This window comes from Ammodytes marinus (genome assembly GCF_949987685.1).
Source record: "Ammodytes marinus genome assembly, chromosome: 2".
NCBI lineage: Eukaryota > Metazoa > Chordata > Actinopteri > Uranoscopiformes > Ammodytidae > Ammodytes > Ammodytes marinus.
In genome coordinates this window covers 19,838,664-19,844,663 of record NC_137231.1, presented here as the reverse complement: position 1 = coordinate 19,844,663, position 6,000 = coordinate 19,838,664, and the positions used below count along the sequence as shown (strand labels likewise).

Here is a 6,000-nt window from a genome sequence, read left to right as displayed (position 1 = left end):
AAATAAAAAAAGGTTAAGCTCACAAACTAAAAAAGGCAAGAGGAGAGGAAAATGAGAGAAAGAGTAGACTGGTAGTGAAGTAATGGAGAGAAACATGGCAGAGGCACGGCGAGAGCAAGAGAGGGGGTGACAGATTATGAGATGGGAGAGGGCAATGAAATGTGAAACGGAAAGGAAAGGCGATTAAATGGGTCTTGGAGGGAAAAGTGTGTGGGGATTGGGGAATAGAATGGGGAAAAATGCAACGAGAAGAGGACTCCGCAGTTTATTTCAGGTTCAGCAGTGTCACAAAAGACCTGAGCAACAATCTCTATGGGGGCTCAACAAATCTGACTTGGGCCTATTACGTACCAAGCTATTCTCAGTGAGTTCTTGTCACTGGAAAAATTGAAAGACAGTTATAGTAAGCATGCCAGTATAAAAAGGCAAAGGGGACAGAGAGGAAGGCAAAAAAAGTGGAATCCAGTTAACCGGATTGTGGCGGAACCAAAGGCCCTTAATGGCTGGCAAGAGAATTAAAGAGAAACCTGAAAGGGCAAAGAGTAAGAAAGGTCACAAAAGCTTTCTCGGAAGCTAGCAGCGAGACGGAGAGAGACATGGCTTTTTAGTTTAAAAAACCAAGATGGATAAGAAGGGATGTGAAGATGGAAAGTAAAAGGAAGAACTTGGAAGATACGGCAATTCAAATAGCATTGATGGCACGGAGGGCAAAAAACGAAAGGCAAAAGTCAAAAAGTCAAAAGCTTGCGGAATGTAGCGCTGAAAACAACAATGGATAACAGGCAGCTAGTGAGGCGGTGAGATGCTACGAAGGGCAGAGACGGTATAACAAAACTACTGTGTGAATATACCGGCGCTATACCGGCGCTATACCGGCGCTTGAGCAAACGAGCAAACAATGGAGACTTTCATAGCTTTACAGCTTGAAAATGAAAGTGCAAGGGACACAGCAAGACAGGTGCACAGGCTAAGAAAATGGCAGCTAAAGAGGCAATTATAACCAGCATGCAACCCAAGACAAAAAGATGAGACAACTAGTAGGCAGGCAGTTGCAATGAGCAAAAAAAAACAGTTGGAGGACCGCAAGGACATAAGGGACAGGGAGGAGGTGGAGGCCAATGAGCATGCCGCTGCCATAGTAGTAAGGAAAGTAAGGCAATTAAAAGGAAATACTTCAAATGAGCCAGACAGCTAGTCATGGCAAATAGACTCAAACAAAATCAAAAGAAAGCATATGTGTTGGTACATGAATGGGACTGTGGGATTTGGGTACACAGTTTGATGTAGAGAGCAAGCTTGTTCTGCTGACAAACAAAGGGGATAAGGGAGTGATACAGTACGTATGCACATTTAAAGCTTTCATGTCACTGCCTACATGTCTTATTATACCGAGGGTCGGAAGAGCAATATTATTCAATTACTCAAGCAGTTCAATGATTGGCCAATGAGCCCAATAGCTTAATCGTATACTCAGATGGGAAATTGACCAATAATAATCATTAAACAAGTCAAATAACACTCAGCATTTGGATGTATACTTTATTCAATCATAAAAAACTAATCATAAAAAAGGAGCCCATTCCAGAAAAATTACTGATATTAGTCCACGCTCTCACCTGCTCCAATCTATTTATTGTTGAGAAAACAAGACTGCAACGTGCGGGACAGTGGCTGCACCTGTGGGTATCCTGACTGAAAAACTGCAGCTGACTTGCATTGCATAAGACGATCCCCTTCTCCCCGCAGAGGACTGAAGAAAGCTGTGCAAAAATAAGTTTCACAGAAGCATTGTGTTGCACTTAATGTAGAACTTCGCCCTAGTACATTTATTCTAAGCTACCTCCGGTTTCGCAAATCGTCCTTGCACTCGAAATTCAAGTTCATATTATTATTTAATATTTGTGTTTGTTTGGAAGTGCTTCCAACGAAAGTACATCTAACCAAAAAGCGCCTACAGAGAAGCCCCATTAAGTTTCTAAATCTAAAGACCTATTATTAGCCCTAGCCTCAGTGTTTGTGTATAAACAAGTAAACTGTATAATGACTTATCCATACTGAGCTTAGCTCTGGATGTTAACTCTGCACCCAATGCAGTGTTTACAGGTTTCAATGATCATATCACTATGACCATTACTACTTTTATGAAGTGAGGTGGTTCACTTTTTGAGAAAATTAGTGAAAGTCAAAGCATTATACTTTAAACAGAAGGCAGGAGGACTGCAACATGTGGGCATGTAAGGCATTTCAAAGGGTGAATAAGGGGCAAACCAGGATGTGTGTTGATATTCATTAGATAGAAGGCAATACAGAGTAGAGATAGTTACAGGGATACGACAAAACAGACAAAGAAGATGGAAAACAAAACAAGAACAGGACATACACAGAGTGAAACGGAGAGCATCGGGGAGAGCCCAGTTGGTTTCACAGCAGGGGAAATCAATGGTTGCTGTAATGATAAAGTGTGTTCAGTTTCTCAGTGAGGCTGAAGTTAAAAAGATACACTTCTACAAGATACTTCGGACTCTGCGGGTTAAGTGTGGATGGAAGATTCAGAAATGGCAAGGAAGAGAGGCCTAGTCAAAAGAGTCGGCGTGCACTGAAGTAATCCCTCAACTGTCACTTTCAGAAACCTGATCAGCAAAAAGTGACCTTATGTTCTTGAACACCGTCTCAAAAGGGATATCCTGTTTCATAATCGGAAACGAACGAGAACCGGTTAACGCTGCTTGATTTATATCTGCGGAGGAAACTTGATTTCTAGGCCATTGAAAGATGTAACCGGGTTTCTAATGGTATGTTAACTTGTTCAAGTATAGTAAACTACAAATTAGCAAGGGACCAAACATTTATATAGTACATACACCTTCCATATTCCCTTGTTTTTTTCTTTACGGAAGACATTTCAAACAATCAACAAAAAAGTTGGAATAAACATGTGAACATAAGGACAAATATCTCTGGATCTGGAGTTGTGCTACTGAAATAGGTAATAGTCCCAGTTTATATAATTTGTTTACTAGTGCAAAGCTCTCAACACTAGTGTTACTGGGCATAAAGCAGCCAAGTTACCTGAGGCTTCAGTGATTCTTGATAAGCGGGACAAAAGGTCGTCTTCCAATATTAACTGCTGTTAAATTTAAAAGTAAAAATATTTTAAATTGTAGATTTTATTAGGGATTAAGAATAGAATGTCTGGAGCACAATTATCCCCTTAAATTAAATTTTATCATTATTATGTCAACTATATGACACTTGCTATCATCTCACAACGTCCAAAACAGTGTGTCCACAGAGAAGGGTTCAATCATTCATATGCAATACAACCTATTAAAAATGTACTTTAATTATTAAAAAGAGCTTTTTTCATCGACAACACTAAATGAAAACTTTTTTTTCTACAACATGTTTTATAAGGTTTCTAAGTGGTGGGACACTTTTTGTCACCACCGTCAGACAATCAATTAAAATGTAATAAAATCAGGCAAAATAAGGGGCAGCTGTCACTATGAAGGACCTCTTGTCACATACCTCTTCAGAGTACATTAGCGTCAGACAGGCTCTGATAATTGTTGTAGTTTTAGAATATTTCACATTCCAAATCTTGAAAGTCATGCATCACAACCATGATACGTCAACACCGACATACAATTTCTGAAGAAGTTACTTGAAATGTTTCGATCATTTTATTTTCCTGAAGCAGTTCATACTAGCACCTATCATCAACAGAAAAACCAAATGGGTTCTAGATAAACTCCATTTGTTTTGTTTAAGAAACGTTAAATATGTCAACACCGTCAGATGACAACTCCGTCAGATTTCCTGTCTGACAGTGGTGACGGGCCAATGACGGAGTTGACATTCAATGTGAAGGCAACATATTTGGGTGGTTTTCAAGTTATTATAATTATATAAAATATAGAAATAGGGTTGCGTTTTTCTAATACTGTATTTGTGGAAACTCTCACAATCCTCTTTAGTCATGGATGATGCTTAAAAAAGTACAGGATGAAACATAAAAAATTAGGCGATTTGGTGTGAGTCTGTTAGAGCAAGTCTGATTGAAAGACTGTAATGTGAATCTTGAATTAACACTCAACCAATAATATGCTGTTATAAAATCACTGTTATTGATTATTGATGGTTAAAATGACTACATCTGGGTTTTTGTCACCACCGTCAGATATGTCAAAACCATAAGATATACTTGTCAACTCTGACAGATATAGTACTTGTCAACTCCGTCAGATATGTGTCAACTCTGTCAGATTTATATTATTTTGATAATATTGCATAATGACATTTCATAGTTGTTGAGGAATGGCATCTAACATGAGAATGTGTTTTGAAATGTATAACACATCTTGATTGCTGTTCATTTTAAAGTAAACATTCTATTACACAGTTCAACTGAACATAGAGGAAAAAATATATTAGAAATGTATATTCATATACATTTTGAAAATATTTATTGTGGCCTCTGTCAGTCTTGGTGAATATTTGTGATCACTATACATCTCATGGGTCTAGCATAAATTGAGGGAAAATTAATTTGTGTTTTTGGTGTCTGACAGTGTTGACACAAAATAAGGAATGGCAAGGTAAAAAGCCCATTTTGATAAAAAGGACAAAAGCTGTGAGGTTGTGTCAAAGCATAGCTCAGTACCTTAGTATATGTTGGATACATACATGTTATTAAATTTGCCTAAACATAGGGTTTTTATTTTTTCAACTTGGCACCCTGTTTTGTCCAACTTCTCAATAATCATCGCTTAACAAGTCCCAGATCACACATTGCCGAATTGTCAATGCTCAGAACATTTCCATCATTCTGTTATGAGAAGTCACTCATAAGAAATGTGGCGTTCTGTGACAGTACCTCATATCAACAGAACCAATGCTGTCAGCTGGGGGAGTGTGAGGGGAAAGAAGAAATGGAAGACTAAAGTAGTATAAAGCCAAGCGGATACTGTCACAAACATTTCTATCAATCAGAAAACTGTGCACATCCAAAAAATGTTTCTCCTATTCTTAAAGTGTAATTTCTAACAAAGTTTACTTGTCAGCTGGGGAGTAAAAGTATGAAAGTGGGTGAATGTGCTTAGTCAGGTCTGGACTTGTTTTGATTTGACAAATGACACCTAAAGTAAAGAAGGAACCATGCACAAACAAATACTTGAAAAGGTTGCAGAGTACAGCCATACAAACATTTTTTATCTATGTGTGTGTATATAATTTATTAATTGATCAATATGTTTACGTTCAAACGCTGTAAGAAAGTGGGTGTTTTGGGTACAACCTGAAAACAGCCTTGTTTTGCTTGCAAACCTCCACTTTCAGCGGAGTTGCTGAACCAAGAAACATTTACAGTTAAATTGTTCTTAAACCCAATAGGTATTGACGGCTAAAACTGCAAAACTAAATCCCAGATTATAGAAGAAAACACTTTTTTCAACCCATTGTGCCACTCAGAAGAAGTCTGGAGAATGTATCTTTACAAAAGGCTATCACTGTATTTGTCAGGGCTCATACTAATGTGATGTGTCATCAGCAGCTTACAGACAGGAACATGTCATGCCACTGAAGTGATAAGGAGAGCAGAAAAACATTGTTTTCTAAAACATTGATTTACACCAGTACTACTGGGTCAAATATATAATCCGTGCAATGTCAACAAAATTCTTCATATAATTAATTGGGTGTGTTCTTAATTGAAAATATACTGTATAATACTGTATATAAAAAATTGGGGTGTTAAATTAGAGATCTTAGAAAATCTATTTAAATCTCAACCATCTGATTTAAATTTGATGTTTTAAGAATGAAGATGTACAGTGCATGTCATTGTTGGACTTTAACAAAACCTTCGGACATTGCAATGGCAACAAAATCTGTCTTGTCTACTCTCTTTCTCATATATTGTTTTCCAAATACTGGTTCTTAATCCCGACTGTGCTCTGACAGAAATACAAGATCACGGAAACGGACGTAACACTAATGGCA

At 37.7% G+C, this 6,000-nt stretch overlaps 1 protein-coding gene across 1 annotated transcript in view; it reads right to left on the bottom strand.

Moving 5' to 3' along the window:
- The window catches only part of unc5ca (unc-5 netrin receptor Ca), a 195,982-nt gene that overhangs the window by 78,454 nt on the left and 111,528 nt on the right, over nucleotides 1–6,000 (bottom strand).